This window comes from Anabrus simplex, chromosome 2 (genome assembly GCF_040414725.1).
Source record: "Anabrus simplex isolate iqAnaSimp1 chromosome 2, ASM4041472v1, whole genome shotgun sequence".
NCBI lineage: Eukaryota > Metazoa > Arthropoda > Insecta > Orthoptera > Tettigoniidae > Anabrus > Anabrus simplex.
Genome location: NC_090266.1, coordinates 348,956,528 through 348,981,477, shown reverse-complemented (window position 1 = coordinate 348,981,477; position 24,950 = coordinate 348,956,528).

The following is a 24,950-nucleotide window of genomic DNA, read 5'->3' as shown; positions in this document are numbered from 1 at the left end:
TTCAGACTGATAAATGAGCAGTAATTTGCAGATTACTATGAACCAGGAGAGAGCATCCAATTTCTTTGCCAGTTTATGAGTATGTGAATGATTCTTATTTCATACCACGTCAAAATTCGTTTGCTTGCGTTCTTCATAATAATGTGTAAAGCGGAAATTCATGATACTGTAGTTACCTCACTCTACTTCTACAAACATACCACCAGAAACGTTTTTCCATTGCATGTAAAACAGTTACCACATGGCTACTGTGCTTCATGTGGGCGAGTCATTATATCTCTCGGCTAATTTTTTCGTGGGCCTGAACTGAGCATAGTGTGTTTATCTTAATATTATTTAAATGAAAGTAAGAAAAATTCAAGTTAATAAGTATGAGGTAAAATGCAAGTTACGCATGTGAAAATGATTAATCTATTCGCTTGGCACAGGCCAGAGCAAAATGTAGCTTTCACCGAAGTCCCTCTATCGTTTGTGACTATGACAGTGTGGAAGTTTCTGACGTATGAACTGTGCTACTCATAGGGCGTAAGAGCTGCAATAGCACTTTATGGACAAGTGAGGAGAGCAATGGTAAACGACCTCACCTCTCACATTACCCAGTACGTCTTATGTAGCACTGCCATTGGTTTTTGTGGTCTCCCTACGACCACATTGCCTTCGGTTGGGGGATCCAACCAGTCTACGGCCTGATTAGCCAATACACATGCACGGCAGCTCAAACTATTTAATTGATTCAGGGGTACCTAAAACGCTACCTACATTGAAACTGAAATATTCAGCCCCATATCTGTTGTGTGTGTCCTACGCCGCCTGCAAGCTCCGCAGCCCGCCCAGCATCGACGCTTCGAGAGACCACGAGGTGAACTGCAGAGTACTGACGTAATCGCCTGTGACGTCAGCCAGCGCTATATATATTAGGCGACGATTTCTCCTCTCCAGGCACTCCCACAGTCTCCAGCGATCAGACTGCACCGTATGTCAGACACGGAGGTACCCATTTAAATAAGTGTTCTGAACAAGTGGACTAACTCTGATCGGGAGGTGTCACCTCACGACAACGCCTCAAGTATCCTGCCTCCCGTATCACCGACGTGCATCCCGTCCTAGCATTCTGTTACTCATGAACTTTAACATAAGTTCCCTGCAAGTTCTCCGACTTCAATCCTAGCATTTTGCTATTCATGAACTTTACCGCAAGTTCCTTGCAAGTTCCTCAACTTCTACCTAGCATTCTGCTACTACAGACTTTACTACAAGTTCCATTTGTAATTCTACGTACTACTGATAGTCATCAGCTATCACGGACAATCATTCATTCGAGCAGCCTATCTGATCAAGATAGAACTCAGTGTACATACAAGTATTAGTGTATATAATTGTAAATAATTCCTAGACCATCAGTCTGCTATGTTATTAGCGAACGTGTGCAGTACTACAAACATAAAGACAAGTTTCATTTCTTTCATGTACATACTGTATGAATATTCCTAAATAATAAACTTGTATGTTGTGCCTTGTATATCAAGTTCCTTGTATACAACACAACAATATCCAATCATTTTGGGATTATATTGCACGCTTCTTAGAACTTGTGTAGGTATGTTGATTATTCAACCCGAAGACTGGTTAGGTCCTCAGCAGCTCCACCATCAGCTGCCAAACGTGGCCTAGGATTAATACACTGAGGTTCCTGGGAAAAGAAGTGTGCCGTAGTTTTCCGTTACTTTCCTCACCAAGCCAGAAGTTGCTATTACATACTAGTCTGTCAAGCCCACGGAAATGTAAGCACCAACCGACCTATGTACCGTACCTTCACGCAATCCATAACAGGGACTGGCTACATAAGGAATGGCATCACTAGCATTATTCCTACCTCAGTCAGTCTCATCTCGTTGAAGCCAAGGACGAGAGAGGGGCAGGTCAATGAACGTAGTGACATTTTTCCAGCCCATACCAGAAGACGTAGTGCACTCAAAACAATGGATCTCCTAAGCAAAAGCAGTCTTTGAACTTTAGAATACCATACCGTATTAACATATGATGGGTAGAAAATAACAGTACAAATTATCCATCACCACTACTTCAACAGCGATGGAGTTAGCTGTCTACCATGTGTGAATAGACTTACCTAAGGGTGTAAGTGAGGTAGGTGCCTGTTATTAATTTATCAGTCCAAGTCAGTTTACTGGCATTGAATGTTAAATTTCTACCACTATGTATTATATTTCTAATATAGGTTGAACAAATATTTTTGGCCAATATTTGTATCGAATCCTTCACAATTTCTACTGAATGATTTGCCTTCTTTTCTGTTATTAGAGGTTGGTAATTACGGCACTTAAAACTGTTGAAATAAGCAGACAAAAACGAAGGCAAAGTGTATGATATGTGTAACACACCGTAATATTTTTAAAGATTTTAAATTAAAGTAAACTGTTAAAATTTTCATTAACAAGATATATTTATTCAAACATTGTTCAGACAACACTGCCTCTCTTCAAACAGAGTTGATAGACTCAGTTCACTACAGCAGCTATCTGGTGGAAACGTACGTAAACGAAGACGTCCATTGAAAAGTAATCTTTCTACACTTGGAAAATTTCAGTGACATTTGCAGGGAGTGTGGCAATTATTTCACGTTCCACAGAAATGATTAGCTCCTTCATGAAAACCTTTGTGGGATATTTACGAATTATATTATTTTTCCTTGTATGAATGCTCAGTGGGAATGCATTCGGTTCAGAGTGACTCAGTTTTGATTTCAGGCTGGATCGGGGATTTTAATCGCGTCCGATTCATTTCCCTGGCTAGGGGACTGGGTGTTTGTGTTTGTGGCAACACGTTCCTCCTCATATACAAACAACACGACACACCCCAAAACCAACCACCACAGAAACAGGTGGTAGTGAATACACCCTCTACACTGAGTTGGTGTCAGGAAGGGCTTCTGGACGTAAAACAGAGAAAAATCTACATGTGCAATACAGTTCACATCTGCAATCCCACTGGAGCGTGGGAAACATGGTAGAAGAAAAAAGGAAGAACACTGCTGCACCATTATGGCATGTGTTTCTAGCAATGTTATTTCATGAAAGTCAGAATTACAATATGAAGATTTAAATTGTATGATACGAAAGATATGGAACTAAATATAGTAATGTTAACAAAGAAGGTAAAGTGTTTATGGCTTTGAAAGCCAAAATGGGGTGGAAAGTCTTTCATAATTGTTTCATATATCAGTCTTGTAAGTTTAACGTCAGTTTTTTTAAATGGTAGTGTTCCTTGTTCTCGCTTCACGTAATATTTTCTTGATAAACTAAGTAAGTGAGATGATACGGTCAACAACTTCCTAGAAGGCTGAGAGTGGAATATGTACCCAGCTTTAAGTCGTATTTCCGAAACTGAGTATACACTGATTCTACGAAAGCCCTCACATAAAATGACTGACGAAGTTGTAAATGAAACACAAGTGGAATAGTGTGAATTGATCATAGCCATAATTTCCACAATGACCATTATTCCCATTTCGCACCTGCCCAGCTTCTGTTAAAATAATCTTCCTTGAAATAATCTGTTTGAATCACTGAGCTGAACTTCGATACCCGTCCACATTTTCTTGTACACACTTAAAATGATATTGAATGTTTTAAGTCTTCTAACCTAAAGAGTTTTCAAATTACTTTTCTACAGTTTTTAAACTGTCATTTTCAAACGTTGAAATCAATCAATGAATCACTGTTCTGCATTTAGGGCTGTCACCCAGGTGGCAGATTCCCTATCAGTTGTTTACCACGCTGTTTCTCAAACATTGTTAAACAACTTGGAAATATATCGAACATTTCCCTTTATAATTTATTTCAATCCCTTACTCCTCATCCTATACATGTGTATTTGCCCCAATTTTTCCTCTTAAACTCATTCTTTACATTCATATTATGACCTCTGAAAACCTACAACCTGTTTTCCAGTCAGCGACCGGGTCAGGGATGTAATGAATGAAGTATATATAGGCTGTTATTAAGATGGGGTCGCCACTCCCAAAGTGATACATTAATGAATGATAGATGTTTCGAAATGAGAATGGAGAGTGTTGCTGGAATGAAAGATGACAGGAAAAACCGGAGTACCCGGAGAAAATTCTGTCCCGCCTCCGCGTTGTCCAGCACAAATTTCATGTGGAATGGCCGGGATTTGAACCAAGTATCCAGCAGTGAGAGGCTGACGCGCTGCCGTCTGAGCCACAGAGGCTCTATTATGACCTCTCCTACCTTTAAATGCTCCACTAAAGCTTCTACTTATGTCATTCCACGCCAACTCACCACTGACAGCTCGAAACGTACCACATAATCGATCATGTCGTCTTCTTACTCTCCAGTCTTCCCAGCAAAATGTTTGCAAAATTTTCGTAAAAATACTCCTTTGTCGGAAATCAACGAGAACAAATCGCGCTTCTTTCATCTGAATTTTTTTCGGTTCTCGTATCAAGTGGTCCTTATGAGGGTCTCATACACTGGAAACATACTCTAACTGCGGTGTTACCAGAGACGTATACGCCCTCTTCTCCATATCCTTACTAAAATCCCTAAATACTCTCATAACCATGTGAAGAGATTTGTAAACTTTCTTACCAGCTTCGCTAGTGTGATTGCCCCAATGAAGATCATTCCTTATATTAACACCCAGGTAATTACATAGTTCGCCATGGGGTATTATCACCCCACCAACACAATAAATATAACTGAAAGGAACTTAACACTTGACTTATCACCCCATTTACATTCATACTATTGTCTGCTGTCCACCTCACATCATTTAAGCCCCTGCAATCGCTTACAGTCCTGCAACACATTTACTACTCTATACAGTATAACATCATCCTCAAATAGCCTTATATATGATTCCAGTTCTTTACTCATATTATTTATTTATATACATACATAAAAAGACATAAAGGTCCGATAATACTGCACTGTGGGACTATCCTGTTAATCATTACAGGATCAGATAACGCTTCACCTACGCTAATCCTCTAAGGTCTAATTTTTATAAATGTAGCCACCCATTAAACCGCACCTTTGTCTAATCCAATAGCCCCATTTTCGTCAGTAATATCCCATGATCTACTGTATCAAAAGCCTTGGATAGGTCAATAGCGATACAGTTCATTTGATCTCCTGAATCAACAAATATCAGCTATACCTTGCTTGAATCCTACTAGCTGAGCTTCACTGGAATAAAATTTCCTGGACCAGAACTGCCCTCTATCAAACCATTTCATAATATTGTCCGATATGAACAGAAGAAATGCTTTCCCAGAGCTTAAAACAACATATGTCAAGCTGACTGGCCTGTAATTATCCGCTTTCTGTTTGTTACCATTTCCCTTGTTCACTGAGGCTACTATTGCAACTCTCCATTCATTTGGTGTCGTCCTTTCTTGCAAACAGTAATCGAATGTTTCAGATATGGCACTATATCCCAACCCATAGACATTAATATATCCCCAGAAATCTTATCAAACCCAGCTGCTTTTCTAGCTTTCAACTTTTGTGTTATTTTATAAATGTCTTTTTTATGAAAGGTAAATTTCAGTATTTCGCCAGCATTAGTAGCCTCCTCTATCTGGAAATTATTTTTATATCCAGCTACCATTACATATAGCTGACCAAATGCTTCTACCTGCTGTAAGTCCTCGTATATACACTCAATTTTGTTCATTAATAATCCCTGGAATGTCCTTACTGGAGCCTGTTTCTGCCTTAAACAATCTATACATATAATTACATTGCTCCCTAAAATTCATATAGCTGCCAATTTTGTTTGCCCTCATGTTACCCTTAGCCAATTTTTCGTCAGAATTCAATTTCGTAGTGAGCTCCGTCAATGCCTCCTTCCTCCCGCAAACATTCCTAACTCTATTTCTTTCTAATCTACACTTCATCCTTAATCTCCTTATTTCTCTGTTGTAATATAACGGGTCCTCACTATTCCTTACTTGTTTTAAAGGTACACCTGTTTCTACAGTCCTCAGCAATTGCTTTAAACGCATCGAATAGGAAGTTTACATTTTAATTTATATTTTCTTTTCATCATATACATATATTTTTTACGAAGTTCTTTTCTGGCACATTTACATTTACTACGACGAAGACATGATCACTTATACCATGCATCACTTCAGTTTCGCTATTGAGCTTGATGTTACCACAATGACGCATACACGTGTTGCTGTCAGTTGTGTATACTACTTTATGTAAAAACTGTGTACATATATTATAGGTACACACATCAACAAACCACCATTTTGAACAGATGCCTACTACGAAGAAGAAGAAGAAGAAGAAGAAGAAGACTGCAACACCTGCATATCAACCAACTACCAACCCAACAAATTTACATACTTGACTTCAAACACTCGGCTAAAAAGACTTCCACACAAGCCTCGTTAAAACAACTCAAATCTACCGTGAATACTGCCTCTTTATAGAGGTTGCCTTGCCAGGCTTCTAGAAGAATATGACACAGCATGTTTTCTCGTAACTTTGAGAGTTTCCAACAACCTGTTTACAATGAATAGATTTTTCTATAACTCTCTACTGCCAAAGATCCGTTATTCTGGATATTACAGTGTGTTGCACATAATTGCATTGGGTTTATACATCATATATACAGGTAGCAATAAGTTATATACCATTAATTACGTGTTCTTACCTTGCAAAAACTCATATTAATATACATACAGCAGTTTTTTCATGACATAATCTCACAAATAATGCGATCATCCCTACATAACTACGTAATAATATTAATACTAATAGATGTAAAAAACTTCATAGCCACACGTCACAAGTAATAATAATAATAATAATAATAATAATAATAATAATAATAATAATAATAATAATAATAATAATAATAATAATAAATCATCGTCATCAAGCTCGATATTTTCATTATTTACACCTGGGTTAGAGAATTGTCCCCAAATTGTACTCGTCCATTGCACCTGCATCAATCGTATCTGGTTTTATCAATACCATGTCTAGAATATATTTCCCTTTAGTTGGTTCCATCACTTTCTGATTCAACTGTCCTTCCTTAACAACTTATTCACCATTGGTTGGCCATGCCTTCTGTCGTTCGCGTTCCTTTCCCAGTTAACATTTGGCAAGGTCAGATCACCCGTTACAATAACGTTGCTTTCTGTATCGTTTCCCACGTAGCTGATTATCTTATGACATAATGCTGCATCAGCGTTAGTTCCAACCTTGCCAAGTCTGCACACTTCAAAATCGTCAGGTTGCCTGCTGTCGTTGGCCTACCTCCTACCCACCCATTAGGATCTACAAATCCTTAACTTTTTCGTAGTTTAGAAATTCTTCATTCCCATTCCATAGTCTCATTCAAATCCCCAATCACCCTCTATTCAGTATGCCTCCTACAGAGTATCTCACTGATAATAATCTCTGCTTCCTTAAACTTCTCCTGTTCAGCCATAACCAGATCACAAACATCCCCAACTACGTCAGTACCTATTCCTACTTGCCTTACTTTGTTGGTACCAACGTGGATAATTACCACCTTCTCTTTACCCTCTTTTCTCCCTTCTATTTTCCTGAACACCTGCTTTAACCCAATTTATGGATAAAACTCTACCCTCGTTTCCTTTCCTCCACATACTTTCCACACATGCCTGACAATTGAATTACCCATGACCAGAGCCTCAACCCCACCCTCATTAGATCCCCTCCACTCCTGGTCTCCCTTAACATTCTTGACACCTGCAGAACTCACTTCCTCCTAGCTTTCTTCCCTTCTCACTAACTTGTTCCTCCTCCCTCTATCAACCCTCTGCTGTACGTTTCCCTGTCCTACCGGTCCCTTTCCTCTTGCCCGGCCCCTCCTCTGTAACACTTCCCTGATCTCTATCTTCCCTCTAATGATCTACCTGCAGTGACTCATACCGATTACTCACCGATACTTCTCGTGGGCCCACTCCCTGAGTAGAACACTTAGCCCTTGCTTCCCTTGACCTTATCCTTAAGACATTTGCCAACCTATCTTCTACAACATCTTTCCTTCCTTCCCTTCCCTCTTCCCTACGTACCGTACCCTGTACATTGATTGAGAGAGACTTATCTCAATTCGTATCCTCCGTTACAAGTCTAATTATATCTCTCAAACCGCTATCTCTTCCCTCATTCTCCTTAGTTCCCACTCACATCCAAAGTCCTTGCACCCGCCTTGACCTAACCAAGATCACTCACGGAAAATGCTTCAAATGATAACGATGATTGCAATACTTTTACCTAAATCTGCCTTTCTAATAACATCATTTGTACTTCATCATCTAATACTGTACATCTCAGTTACTTCATATGAACAGATCTTGTTTCACCTCAGCACCAATCGACTTTTCTTGAATTAATTCTTCAAATGGTTATAAATATCCAGTGTTGCATTGCGGAAGTATTCAAATCTAAAATCCAAAGCCAAATATTATCACATTATAATTAGATGATCGTTATCGATATCAGTATCATATTAGTTTCACTCAAACTTCTTGTCGTTTAACTCTTTGTCGTGTGCCTGCATTCGTTTTAGTTTCGTCATGATAAAGAACCATTCATGAACGTAATATAGTCGACAAAACCATGTATATCGTGGAGTGAATAGGGGGGTAAAGTACAACAGAAATGACGCTCTGGATTACAGACGAATAGCCAACCTCGTTCTATGTGCCATCCACCTTATCGCTAAACAAAGCAGTGATATGGATCCGCACTAATCGAAAAGAGGCATACCATTATGTAGAGAAAACATCCACATCTGTCCACTTATATTTGATGATTAAATCTAGGAACTTCTATTTTCACCTTATTAATGATCGTTATTAGTATTTGAGAATTCCCTCACAAACTTTTAGCCCATAAAATAACCAACGATAAATGTTATAACAACTTAAGTTTCATAATACCGTGTAACACACCTTTACAGGTTTCCGAAACCATACGGTTTAATTCTGAACACCATTCTATTTGTTTATAATTCTGGCCCACGATTCTCCACAGTAAGCTACGAAACACGAGATAGAATATTGTCATTTTGATGTCCTAGAATGTTCAGCTAGAGTCCCTCAAGCTAATTGCACGAGACCTTTTTCAGAAATAAAAGAATACTTCTTGTGATACAAAGTTAGAAATCTGCTGACTTCGAACACTAGCTTTGTGTGTGATGACGAAATGTAACTACATCATATTCTTCAACAGATCAATTTACTCGGTAAGGATATACGGAGTGATCCTCTAGCACTTTATAGTCTGGTTTCACGCCACCCGTAACATGCCGACAACCTTAAAATATCTGTCACTGTTCCTATACATGCTTAATGCAACGATACGGTTGGTTTTAAGCTCGACAATGAACAGGGAATCGTTAAGCGCTATTGGCAATTCAGTGATGAAAGCTGTCATGAACGCATGAAACATTCACAGGCGCAAATATCACTTACGTTAGAACAGGAAGCGTACATTAGAGCTATGAACATGTTGAAATGCGGCAGCACAATATTGTTCTCTCTATTACTATGGATATGCTACACGTACATATTTTCAAGTAATGTACTTCAGCTGGCGCAGATATGATCGGCTTGTATGGAATATTATATAGCGCCATTATTGTGAAATCATGATTCATATAAAAATAGAACTATGATTTAAAAAAGTCTGCATCATTACCCACTTTGTGTAGTATCCATTGATAATATGTTCCAAGAACTTCTAAGACAGACCATGGAATTCCTAACGTAATTACAAACGATGTAGACGAAATTTATTGTTACCGTATACTGGAGTAACGGAACCGAGTGGACTGGCCGTGTGTGTTAACGCACTACGGCTATGGAACCAAAGCTCTGAATTCGGGAAACGTGGGTTCGAACTCCACTGTCGGGTGTCCTGAGACTGTTTTTCTGTGGTTTTCCATTTTCACTTCCAGGAAAATGCCGGGACATTTCCTATTCTTAGGTTAGGGCCGATTCCTTCCTCCTCCTTACCCAATTTCATTCGCCATCAATTTCATCTTCATTAGCTCCTCAAAAGTGATTGGCTCAGGAAGGGCATCCAACCACAAAACGATACGGTATACATTCATCTCACCTCATCCCCGACCGCACATGACGAAACAGGACTAAGGAATATACATAAATACTCGCGTAACAGATGACCGGCTGATGTCGGACTGTTGTGTAAGTGCCTGTCAAGCAATATATCGGACATTCCGTACAGAGTATCAAACAACCTCTGCACCATGACCAGTTGTTATAGGACTACCTAATACAAGAAATAGATGTTGTGCAGACCAAACCAGAAAAAATTATAACAAGGGATTTCAGGTGAAAAAGTTGAGTATCAGAAATGTTAGAGAAACGTGGGTGGGAAGCTTTAAGGAAGAGAAGGAAAAAAACTAGACTTAGACGTATACGATTATAGACAGCCTATACAGGAGAGGAAGCATGGAGGGAAATCCGTGATAGGCTTCAGTTAAAAATAAGTATATCGGCAAGGCTGACCACAAGTACAAAATTAGACGGATCTTAGCAGAAGTGACTGGGGTAAATTTTCATTCATTGAGAAGGGCGTCAAGAAGAGGGACAATTTACCAGGGGAACTATTTAATCCTTTTCCAAAATCTGTACAGATATTAAAGAAAATAATAAACAGCAACTGATAAAAGAAATGTTAGAGAGCATTCGACCTGTGCAGCTTATAGTATATAAAGATTTATGTGAATACATTAATTCTATCCCCTTGCCAATGGAGATTTAACAGCCGAAGTAGGGGAATGCCTTTACGGGTGAAGTACAGCGGGTACTTCGAGGGCCCTGGGATCGCTATTGCAGCTGTGAAGGCCCTTCAGGTCTCCGAAAAGCGGTGGCAAAAGGGATTTTGGTTAAGATATAGCAGGTCATTATGCATGTTAGGTACCAAATTGGGGAGAAATATGTAATATAATTTTAAATCATAGTAGTTGCATAGTATTACTTGAAGTGACTCTACATAATGTATATGAGTTTATTATGTAAGTACAGAAGATATTATGGGTAGAATGTTTTAAATACGTAATACTAACTTGTTAAGGATGAGCTGCTTGTTTAATAGAAAAATTATTAATGTAAATTTACAGTACTGTATTTTAGGAAATGGTTTACTTTCCTAAATTTAAAATTTAGTGCTTGATAATATATTTTTGTATATCATTTGACACGGAGGTAGACACCTCATTTGAAAATAAAGTTATTTTGATTTGATTTGATTTGATTTGATTTGATTTGATTTGATTTGATTTGATTTGATTTGATTTGATTTGATTTGATTTGATTTGATTTGATTTGATTTGATTTGATTTGATTTGATTTGATTTGATTTGATTTGATTTGATTTGATTTGATTTGATTTGATTTGATTTGATTTGATTTGATTTGATTTGATTTGATTTGATTTGATTTGATTTGATTTGATTTGATTTGATTTGATTTGATTTGATTTGATTTGATTTGATTTGATTTGATTTGATTTGATTTGATTTGATTTGATTTGATTTGATTTGATTTGATTTGACTATGTCTAACAGGATATTTCTTTTTAAGTGTCCCAGTTATTCACAAACCTCGTTCAAGGCTCCGAAACGTATTCGCTGTCGGCATTCTTCTCTCAGAAAATCCCTGATGATACAGGCTTTGCAACTGTGATGACATCCGTCAAATATCACCATAGTTAAGTAACATATCAACACATTACTCACTGTTTTTAAATCACTAGTGTGCATTAGTAAGAAATAATTTTATGTTCACTTCCATCATTCGAATGAATGGACAAGCTTTGTATTGTGACCTCTTTCATAGGTCTAGAGCTGAGGCAGCATATATATTTCTCATAGCATTATGCTATCGTATCGAAGGACACGGTCTACCGTACACGGGTACACTGATGCTGTGAACACATTTAATACATTATATACAGAAACAGGACATTAGCCGTGGTTCCTCTTTTCAGATCTCAAGGACGTTACCAGTTCATCTATAAAATGCATGCCCCTTTCTACTCGAAATTTAATTTCCGTGTCATATCACAGACTCATGTTTTAAAACGTTGATCAAAGTTCTACCACAACGGATAATTTTAACAACCTATTGACTTGATCACATTAAGCCTTACATGAATGATAACACCATGCAGTAAACAGCATGTTTGCGGAATATCCCTTCGTTTTGGCGCGACGATTTCGTATAGCCAGTTTTCTTGAGCAAGCTTTGTTCGTTTCACATTGCTGATAAGGAACTGTATTGACCTTCGGCTTGTGTATCTTAATTACGACGGGTTGGATGACTGCTCTGTATATAAGAAGGGGTCAGATCCAAACAGACATATCTCCCTTTCTCAAGGCTTCCAGAGCAAGCAAAAGGATTTTGGTAAGGGTTCTTTTATTATAATATTAATTAGTACTATAGTGGTATTGGCTGCTATAACTAAGAGAGCTCAAATTCCTTTTTCTTCTTGATTGTCGGCAGCTATAGCAATTATTTTCACGACACAGTGAAGAGCTTGATTCCGATGCCGATTTATTTGTTACTACCGTAAAATAATGTTATTAGGGAACACTTCTCTAATAATGTTACGGTTACTACATATTCTTTAGATTTCTAAATACCTCGGAGATACGTCCGTCCAATTCTAATCAATGTTGATGTAGACTATCAATTAAGGGAATGAATTATTTTAAGGATAGTTAATGATTTTTAATAGCAATACCTCCAAAACTTACAATTGTGAATTTAATTTATCAGCTCATTAACCAAAAATGTTTTGAGTGAAGTTCGTTTACAATCATTCGTGTTTCCTTCTAAGGTCTAATAGGCATACACAGGAATTTACACTTTCGCTGTACTTCTTCTTAATAGTATCTTGCAACATTTAATTTTTAAGCACACTAACAACAGTCCCCTTCTTATAAAGTTACTAGATACACTTCACGTTTTAAAAAATGTTCAAAATGTTAACTTCTCATTAATGTCACAGAACATTGTCACTTAAGAGATAAAAGATATCCGATCATCAACACAGGTGTTGTTTTCCTCTTCCTTCTCCTAAATTCTTGTAGGATATAAGGTAGGGCTCCTTCACAGTGCCCATACAACACAAGTCCAATAAACCTGCCATTTTCTCCTTTTTATTTTTTAAGGTTCATAAGTAATATAAATTGATTTCCTCATCCTGAGGTAGTGCAGCGCTTTTCAGGCATACCCCCGGCGGAAGTGAGTTTCATATACCAGCCATCTTTCCATTCTTAAATCTTTAGCAGTATCGGGAACGAAACCCGGGCCTCCGAGGAGGGCAGCTAATGATGCTAACAGTTTCGTACGGAGGCGGTCTTTAATGTCCATATTAATCAGATTGTAATTGGAACGAATTGGAAGAGAACCGGGTGATTTGGCTATACCACTCGAGTCACGTAGTTGTGAGCTTGCATGTGGGAGATGGTGGGTTCGAACCTCATAGTCGTCTGCCTTCAATATTTTTTTCGATTGTTTCCCATTTTTACGCCAAGCACATCCAAGACGATACATTAATTAATTCCATGGATGCTTTCTTCCGAGTTCAACCTCTTTCCTATCCATGCGTCGCTGAAGACCTTCTCAGTGACATTGCGAAGTTAAACCACTAGCAGGAAGAAATTCCAATAGCTTCAGCTATCCTGGAATATAGGGAAGGTTTTTAATACCATCATTGCCATACGTAAGGTAAATAGGTATAACTTGTATCAGATGGTATACATTTCATATGTTGATATGAGTCTGCCGACTACCTGCTTGGTTAGAGACACAGGAGAGAAAGTGATGACGTTTCCTTGCCCTTTAAAGAGGAGATATAGAATATCTTAGAGGTATTGATGGGAGCTAAAGAGAAGAGTTCCGCTAGGAATGTGGCCGGGATTGCGTTAGGCCTCGCTTCTCCCCTCGTCCCTGGCTTCACGTCACCAAGCTGGTGTATGTACTTGCGTTTCTGAAAACGTTCGTCCTCGCAGTCGCAGTGTCCTTTGCTGGTCTCTTCCTGCGAGGCACTCGATGTATTTTTATATATCGCAGGTGGGTAACATTATTCATCTGTTAATAGACTACATCTGACCAGCGAAATAGTAAGACAAGGCAGTTTCCAACTAATAGTAATCTAGGTTAATTTCCACTGACACTGGGAATTTATGCCAACATTCGATTTTATCAGGAGCGGAGTCCATCCTCAAGGTGCAAATCGAAAGAGCTTCTGTTATTATTTTTTATTTTAATATATATACTGCATTAATTATTATAATACTTTTTACACATTTTTACAAAATGTCCCATGACGATTAGATCACTAAAAAGAGGACGATATTTATTTCCTATATTTCAAATGTAGTAAGTTTCAAGAAGTGAGCTACAGGCAGGTCAATTTCGTTCGTCAGTGTGCCGAGTTACGAATGCATTCTCTCTCACACACACATGTACCGGCGTGTTCGTTACGTGAAGAAAATAATAATAATAATAACAATAATAATAATAATGAACCAGATTGAATATATGCGCGTATAACAATTTTTATGATTACGATAAATCATGCAACTCATCCAGACATGCAGTCATTCCCTCATTCAGTTAATATATAATGTCTATTGTAAGCTAAGGAGAAATCTGTTCGGACTTATAAACAATTTTACACTAATTAATAATAGGAGTACGGGCAAGATACGTGTTGTTCTAGACAATATAACACTGTTAATGTCTAGGACAAAAAGAATTATAAGGAAACAAAATTAAAAACTGCAATTTAAGATTGGGTGTAAATAATGATTAGGAGTAATTATAATGTTTAATGTGGTAATATATACAAGAAGGGCATTCATATCAAAAATAGCAATAAATGATTACTCTTTCCAGCCGATCCGGAACTCGGGGAAGGGGTATTCTATTCTACTATTCTGTATAACAATGTTCCCGCTTGTGCGTCACGAATTCTGTGCCGCAAGGGTTACTTTATGTGTCGTTAAAGCTATCGACACGACGCTGACGTAGTTGAGCACCTTCAAATACCATTGCACTTAGCCGAGATTGAACCCACAAACTTATTGTAAGCTCAGAAACCCAGTGCTGTACCGTCTGAAATGGGTGAGAGGGGAAATAACTTATTCATTATTCGACCAGTTAGTTTACTGAAGAACATAATTTTATAGAATATTATTAATCGCAAAATATTTAAAACAATAGACTGTAGGCCTAAATTAGCTTCAGCAAGCCTTGTGTCCCTATGTCACATTTTTATACCCAATACTATGAAATAAATTAACATTTGAAACAATAGACTGTAAGCCTAAATTGGGTTCAGTAAGCCTTGTGTCCCTATGTCACATTTTTTATACACAATACTATTAAATGAATTAACATTTAAAACAATAGACTGTAGGCCTAAATTAGCTTCAGCAAGCCTTGTGTCCCTATGTCACTTTTTTGACACACACAACCATCAAATAAATTAACATTTACAACAATAGACTGTAGGCCTAAATTAGCTTCAGCAAGCCTTGTGTCCCTATGTCACATTTTTATACCCAATACTATGAAATAAATTAACATTTGAAACAATAGACTGTAGGCCTAAATTAGGTTCAGTAAGCCTTGTGTCCCTATGTCACATTTTTATACACAATACTATTAAATAAATTAACATTTAAAACAATAGACTGTAGGCCTAAATTAGCTTCAGCAAGCCTTGTGTCCCTATGTCACTTTTTTGACACACACAACCATCAAATAAATTAACATTTACAACAATAGACTGTAGGCCTAAATTAGCTTCAGCAAGCCTTGTGTCGCTATGTCACATTTTTATACCCAATACTATGAAATAAATTAACATTTGAAACAATAGACTGTAGGCCTAAATTAGGTTCAGTAAGCCTTGTGTCCCTATGTCACAATTTTTATACACAATACTATTAAATAAATTAACATTTAAAACAATATACTGTAGGCCTAAATTAGCTTCAGCAAGCCTTGTGTCCCTATGTCACTTTTTTGACACACACAACCACCAAATAAATTAACATTTAAAACAATAGACTGTGGCCCTATGTCACTTTCTTGACACACACAACCATCAAATAAATTAACATTTAAAACAATAGACTGTAGGCCTAAATTAGCTTCAGCAAGCCTTGTGTCCCTATGTCACACTTCTTGATGATACACGAAATAACGAAGTAAAATATCATTAAAAACAATATTTCCTAAGGTGAACACTTACTTAAAGTTACACGAACGAATTAACAGAAACCCTACGAAGAAGTATTTGAAGAGCATCTTCGATGGGTTACTCACTGTCTGTTAGGGGATGAGCAAGTTCGGATTCGGACGAGGAAAACTGGTCATCGCTTGATTCATTAGAGTCACTATCCAGAGATATGATGAATTCTTCGAGCGCGTCTTCCATCAGTCCATCGTTCTTCCAGTACTCTTCCTCACTGTTACGAACGTGGGAACAATATCCTTCCCAGTCTGCTTTGGTAATAGAAGAAATTGCAGTTCTCGTTACGGCTTCAAGCTTTGTCATGGAAATGTCCCCGGTAACATTGCTTTCGCGTACAATCCTCTTTGCCTTTGACCAAGCCAGTTCAATGGCATTAAACTCGCACATGTAAGGCGGCAAACGAATTACGTCATGCCCATGCGACCTTAACATCTCATCAATCCGGAAGATTTTCTCGGGACCTTTATTAATTTCAATCAAATGAAAGAGCTCCGATTTTCTCATATCCTCACCGTATGGCACATAGTTCCTTTCTAGCCAGCTTTTCATTTCCTTCTTAACAGCATACTTCGTGGGGGGTTTGTTCTGTTGCACACAATGATACGAAGCATTATCTAACACTATAACACTGTTCTTAGGGAGGTTAGGCAACAGCTTCTCACGAATCCACTTCTCAAAATTCTCTGCGTTCATCTGGCCATGATAATCTCCTGATGATTTGCCGGCCTTAAAAATAACCAACGCTCCTTCCAGGAACCCATCTTCACATCCCGCGTGTACAATAATTAAGCGATTCGATGAGCTTCTGTTGGTCATAACACCAGGTTGATTGTCACTTTGCCAACACTTATTAAATGTTAAATTATTATCTACCCATGTTTCATCTATATAAACAATAGAACGATTATCACTTCTATAACGCCGCATAGCTCTTAAATACCTACAGCGCCAACTGACAATGTTTGGGCGCTCCACCAAAATTTTTCTGAAATTCTGACACTTCTTCCACTTAAATCCCATGTCTCTTAAAATTCGCCTCAAGGAATGAATGCCCCACGGAAATTCGATTTTCTCCTTGATGGCACTCAAAAGCTTGGGGCAAGTAGGCACTTTCTTCTGGACTACATAAAAGTCTTGAATTACTTCTCTTATTACATCTCTATTAAACCCATCACATTGCACTTTTCTTTCTTCGGGCTGTGGGCGATGCTTCCCTGGTGTTGATAGTGACGTATCGCCAGCTGCTGTACTTTCCTTGCGAATTCTACTCACTGTGCTGACTGAAATGCGCGTGTAATTAGATACACGCAAATTAGTTTGCCTCAGTAAGTGTTTCAGTTGCCCTTCTCGTGCCTCTTCATCACATTCTTGGATAACATGCCTGATAACCTCCCTAGCTTCGCTGTGGATAGTCTTTCCTTTCTTCCGGCAGGGTTCCATAATTGTAATACAAAGTAGCACTATAATAACATAAATGTTTTATAACACAGTTATGTAAGCCTCAGTATTTAAATCGCTGTTCAACACTTCCGACACGTAGACAAGATGAACGCTACCGAACTGTTCGACTGGCCACTTGCATCATCAAAGGCAGACTGGCTGCTGGCTGGCTGACGATAGTTTTAGGAAGAGCCATAGCCGAGACGACAGAGAGAGAAAGCTGCTCCCCCGTGTCCCACCTCACGCCCCGCTAGTCTTCTCTTCAGCTCGCATCAATACATTTCTTGGGCACTGAATATAACATAGCTCAATTAGCAGATAAGTTACTGTAAATGAACAGCAACCTGTAATTTTGGAGTTAAATCTCTCGGGTTTTGGCCCATCAACATACAGTATATAAGTTAATGATTGAAGCCTAACACACTATCATTGCAGTATCTCAGTTCTATTTCATCAATGACTTTTGTCCTCACAGTCAAACAAAAACTATATATAGGATGTGTTACTTGTAAATTGGGAGTTGCATTGTCAGTATGTTCCTTAAATAGCACATTCCATCGTATTTAGGTATAACATTATTATTTGTGACGTGTTACCATAATGTATTTAATATTCAATCAATGAATAGTTAACTTGCAGCCTTAATTATGTGCGACTCGTTGGCTGAATGGTCATCGTACTGGCCTTCGGTTCAGAGGGTCCCGGGTTCGATTCCCGGCCGGATCGGGGATCTTAACCTTCATTCGTTAATTCCAACGGCTCGGGGGCTGGGTGTTTGTGCTGTCTCCAACATCCCTGCAACTCACACACCACACATAACACTATCCTCCACCACAATAACACGCAGTTACCTACACATGACAGATGCCGTCCACCCTCATCGGAGGGCCTGCCTTACAAGGGCTGCACTCGGCTAGAAATAGCCACACGAAATTAAAATTAAAAAGCCTTAAATATGCATATAGGTTTGTGGCTGCTCATTATTTCAATACGTGTATCATCGCCTAGACTGTATTAATTATCGCACGCAGATAAGCGGGCAACGTTACATTCAGCTGTCAGGTACCGTACGTTAAAGAGCGGCAGTTTTCAAACAGAAGTTGTTAACCACTCTTCACTTAATATCACGAGAGTGAAGAGCCTCCGTGGCTCAGACGGCAGCGCGTCGGCCTCTCACCGCTGGATACCGTGGTTCTAATCCCGGTCACTCCATGTGAGATTTGTGCTGGACAAAGCGGAGGCGGGACGATTTCCTCCGGGTACTCCGGTTTTCCCTGTCAACTTTCATTCCAGCAACACTCTCCATTCTCATTTCATAGCATCTATCAGTCATTAATAAATCACTTTGGGAGTGCCGACCCTATCGTACTAATAGACTATATATGCTTCATTCATTACATCCCTGGCCCGGTCAATGACTGGAAAACACGTTGTAGGTTTTCATCACGAGGGTGAATTGGTGATTCACGTACATGTTTTCTGACCTTCCCAAATTCATATTTAATCATGACAACCACTAGTAGGCCTATTCTGTGTGGCTTTCTCCCTATAATTTCATTAATCACACAGGAATGTGAACGCCACATGTATAGTAATAAGAGTTGAACTTTCCAATTGGTTTAGTTATCATCGTAGGATGAATCAAGCGTATGCAAGACGAATAAATTCTGCTGTGACTTACCTATAAATTTCCACAAATGAATTGTTTGAACAGATAACATTCTCGAGTAAGGGAATATTACGCCTATACCTTCATACCAAATAGGCCTATACGGAATGCTTGTACGGTAAGTTACCTATTCAGGTTAACAAAATAAGTGTTCCAAGATAAAGGCTTTTAATAGTCTCGAAACAATATCATGAACTAATACATCGGGAAGACACTAGGGAGATATCTTGCCGTGAAGCTACCGTGAAAGAGAAGAAATCCTCAGACTTTTAGCCACAAAACCGCGCGTGGGAGTAGATAAGATGAATGCGGCAGCAAGATATCTCGGTCAGTTACCAAGCGAAGTAAATCGAGCTGCAAATTAAAGTTTTTCTTTAGTCAACAGTCCCCGCGCCAAATGATTTGACAGTTTAAGATTGAAACTCTTTGACGGAGCAGAGAATCGAACCCAGGGCTCCGAGCACCGCAAGACAAGATGCTGACCACTCGGCCATAGAGCCGGAAACTTCTCTATTAATCTGTTTTATATAGTGTGTGTATTTGTATGTGCACTTTTTATTAAATGTAGTGAAAATATGTGAAAAGGTGGGCTTCGGTTGGCAGTTATTATGAGCTGAAGTGGGAATCCACAAGAGAACACTTTCATGACGATTTTGGATAGAATTTTAACTCAATGTTTTACGCAATTATATTACCTGCTGGATAGAGACTGTTAGAATGCACAACACTGGTCTTCTGAACCCACTTTTTGGGTTCGATCCCATCTCAGTTCGGTGGTATTCGATAGTGTCCAAATCTGCCAGCCTCGAGTCGATGGATTTATTGGCACCTAAATTCCTGTCATAACCATCTGCGTGGGAAACTACAAATACTACTCCTAGGTCGCAGTGACAGACTTTCTGTTCAGTTATGGAATAATTTGTCGTGTCTCGTCACCATAGCTACTCTCTGAAGACTCTTGCTAGTTGAAGTACCGTTAAGAACATAAGAAAATGAAAACAGTAATACTTTTTCATATCGTCAAAATCATATTGTATTTTTTAGAATATGTGTTCATATTACGTAATTAGGATGTATTTTCCATTGTCTATCCTAGTTCTCAGAATGTCCATTGTTTTATATTTTCTCTTGCCAACATCGATTTTGTGGCAGCAGTAATAAATTTGATCGAGATTCATTCAGCAACCTCAGTTTTAACGCAGTCTTAAGTTAATGAATGAGCAAGTGCCGATTATATTCAGAGAAGCTGTAACGATTCCTACTATAATGAAAATGTGAAATTTCCTGTAAATTGAAGTTGCACCTGAGCATATTTCAATGTGATCAACTTTTAGTCATAATACGATCACATCATGTACTACCACTTCAACGTCTTCACCACCCAGTCCGACATTAGTTTCATTTCATACAGACTGTGACGTGACTGTTTCAACAAAATTGACTGCTACCATAACATGAGATACACAAACATTTTGAAGAAGTAACTGAAATATAGAGTGAATAAGTATTTCGTACTGACTCATTATCCCACTGTTCGCCGTTATGCATGAAAATATTGGAAGGTTAGGTATTCATATCGAGTAAAGGTTATATCTCGTACCCATTCTAGAATATTCGTTGTTTGTAGGATTGTACGGAGTTTTAAACAAAATAATGTCACAGTTCCTTTCCATTTCGGGTTGAAATGTTTATTATTCACTTAGTAAGTTAATGATACTTGTTATTTCCATATTTGGAACATTTTCGTAAAGTTTTGCCTCACAAACACTGTGCAATGAATAACAAGTTGTCTGTTGATGAGTGCAGTCATGTCGGCAGATTTTTGTCTATTGCTTCAGGCTATCAAGTGACAAATATGTCCTCCTTCCTTGTAGTAAATTTTAATTTATTTATTGGCTGATCCTCACCACGTCATACTGTTCACGTCAACGGCAACTACGTTCGCCCTTGATGCTGGATGGCATCATGTATTCCTCCGCTATCCTCTCGTATATTTTGCTTTTTGATTGATTATTTACTTTTATTCTTCATATAATTTTTCCTACAATTAATTACCTGAATTTTCACGCTAATATTCTTTTTAAGTCGCTTACTTAATATTACTGAATTTTTAATGTTTGTTCTCGTTCCAATTTCGTAATCCCAGTCCGTTATTCATTTCGGTTCTACTTTTCATCGGTATACTTCCATCCAATTTCTCCAAATAAAAAGACCCATCTTCCAGGGAGAAACCAACAGTTCGAATTACTACGGGAAGCAAGTAGGCCTACCATCGCCGGCTCATTGTTCGAGCCCCGTCATCACACCATGTGGTTCGTTTTAACTTCGGTGCTGAAACTCAGTATCCATAGCAAGAGTCATCATTTCATAGCCTACTGTGTATCCAGTAAGTGGATGTTTTAAGTTTTAAAAGCTCACCTTTGTGAATACAATTGTGTGGACTATTCTTCAAGAAATGCAGTAAACGTGTATTAAGTATGAATGTGGTGCGGCCTATTCGGGTTTAGACGCTGCATTTCACAATTTCTTAAGAACATTCTTCTTTCTAGGACAGTCCTTCACAATGTAACTGTAAGAGCCTTTCTAGATTAAGGGCTTTATCTCTCCACCAACCTTATTCGGGTTTGACATTTCGTAACACTTTCAATATATTATATTTTGATGCAACTTTAATATGCTTTCTAGTTTTACCTGATTTTGTTCTAACAATCGTGCAAATTTGTTCGTACTAACCGGTGGCCTTTCAGGCTCAGGAATCAAACTTTTGTCAAATTTCTTCACGTTTTTGTCGGTTTAGTAACTTAAACTCTTTGTGTAAATTTTCTGATCCATCGAACTTGAATGCCTTTTCAACAAAATTCACATGTATAACTCAAAACTTGCTAACCTACTCCTTTTAATTTTATTAATTAATTAAATAAATCATTTTCGTGATATCTGCTGTCTCCTGTCTCCATCTTACCTTATCATTTTAATCTTACATTCCGAGCCCAAGATATTGATCATACTATTGCAATCGTTTTCCATCCACTTTCTGCTCCCTGCATAAGTAACCCAATACTGCATTTTATAAAACAAAATAATTATCATTTGAAATATTCAAATAACTATTGTATTGATGCGAAAATTATTTCATGTTATTAACATCATAAAAATGCGCCGCAGACTACAGCAGGGAAAGGAGACCTTGACGGAAGAGACTGGCGCACAACTGATATTCAAGTCAAAAACAATTTTACGAGTAATTCCCGGTATACCTCAGAAGGAATGGAAGATGTACTAATTTTAATTTAGAACATGAGAACATTCAGCGTAAAATTTATATTTACTTAAAAGTATACAAGCATTAACAGATACCAGATTGAAGTCAGAACGGTTCGTACGGTAAACTGGATATATGCCTGAATCAGTGCCAGCTAAGAACCTGCTAGTGAACTAGATAGGTCATGCTTCACCAAGCGGAAATGCATGGGAAATATCGACTACCTGATCATCTGTAAACGCACTGTTCTTCATAGTTTCTCCATCTCCTCTGACATAGGTAGAAGTTGTGCTGTAGGTAACAGTTCGGCATTCCCTGATCTGAAATGTTCTATGGCTATCGAAAATGTTCACTGGTCTAATAAAACAATACCAGCGACAGCCAATTACAATAGAATAATTTAAATGTTAGAGTTACTCACAAACACAAGTAGACAGAAGAGAGGTGAAATGACTAGTACAAGTAAAAGTGTTTAGCGGTTCATGAGTGAATAATATTCAAGCACAATGTGAATTAACACGCGAAATTATTTGATCAGATATTACTGTCTCTAGAGTGTTATAATCCTGTAACAGGTAGACCAACAACTTCAGTCGCCTTTAGTCTTAAATAGAATTTCACTAAATGGTCTCGAAATTAAATTACCATCATCCTGTCGATCAATTATAATATTTTTATTTTAGTCGTTCATTTCTGAGTCATTGTACAGATGCAGTCTGTTTATGTAAACTTACTTTCTGATGTAACACTCATCACCCACGTTAACTCAGCGTGTTGTGGCACTAGGTATTCAGGCTCTCTCATTTACATCCTTACTACAACCCCTAAATACTCTCATAACCATGTGCAGAGATCTGTACCCTTTATTTACAATTCCATTTATGTGATTACCCCAATGAAGATCTTTCCTTATATTAATACCTAGGTATTTACAATGATCCCCAAAGGGAACTTTCACCCCATCAACGCAGTAATTAAAAGTGAGAGAACTTTTCCTATTTGTGAAACTCATAACCTGACTTTTATCCCCGTTTATCATCATACCATTGCCTACTGTCCATCTCACAACATTATCGAGGTCATTTTGCAGTTGCTCACAATCGTGTAACTTATTTATTACTCTGTACAGAATAACATCATCTGCGAAAAGCCTTATCTCTGATTCAACTTCTTTACACATATCATTGATATATATATAAGAAAACATAAAGGTCCAATAATACTGCCTTGAAGAATTCCCCTCTTAATTTTTACAGGGACAGATAGAGCTCCACCTACTCTAATGCTCTGAGTTCTTTTTTTTTTCTAGAAACAGAGCCACCCATTCAGTCACTCTTTTGTCAAGTCCAATTGCACTCATTTTTGCCAGTAGTCTCCCATGATCTAAACCAGGGCCTCTCAAACGCCCAAAATCTCACGCGTGCAGAGCGAGGCGCAAGAGCTCCGTGCACTGTGCATCGGTGTCGCTCGGTGCCGCTCGGTATGGCTCGGATCAACGCTTCGTCTCTGGGCTACTCGGCTACGCTCGGCTCTACTCGGCTATACTCGGCTCAACTCAGCCCGGATTTGGAGCGCTACGGCTCAAGTTGGGGAGAGGGAGACAGGCGGAGTGAGCGAGAGAGGCGTGAGGAAAGAGAGAGTTAGCGCTATTGCTCCAAATCGAGGAGTGGGGGGTCTGCACTCTGGTCAACCAAGCCAAGTCGTCTTTTGCACCGTGCACAGTGCATGCACCCTGAGAGGCCCTGATCTAAACTATCAAATGCTTTAGACAGGTCAATCGCGATACAGTCCATTTCAAGCAGTGACCTCTCCAATATTCCTTCCATGACTATTTTGATGTGTGCCTGTAACCCGTAAATATTCCTAGCCCGAATCTGAACCTGTGGCTTTATAAGCTGAAGGCTAAGTTCTTGTAGAAACAATCGCCGTCGATTGGATTTGGTAACATTCCAGTCAGGAAAATTCAAAATAAAAAGTGATTACGCATTCAACATAGCAATATCAATCAAAGTAAAGAACATTGATGGTGGTCATCTTCGTGTACCTCTTTTGGTAGTCGTAGCTCGTACCATTTGATCTATAGCATCAACACCCCATTCGTTCCATTATAATAAAGGTTTATCTCGCTCTTCTTGTTCTCCGCATCGGTTACAGCAGTATCGTTGTGCTGAGTTGATAGAAGGAGCACTACACGTTTAGGGATACCACGCGCTATGTAAGAAACCAAAGTTACTAGTGCTTT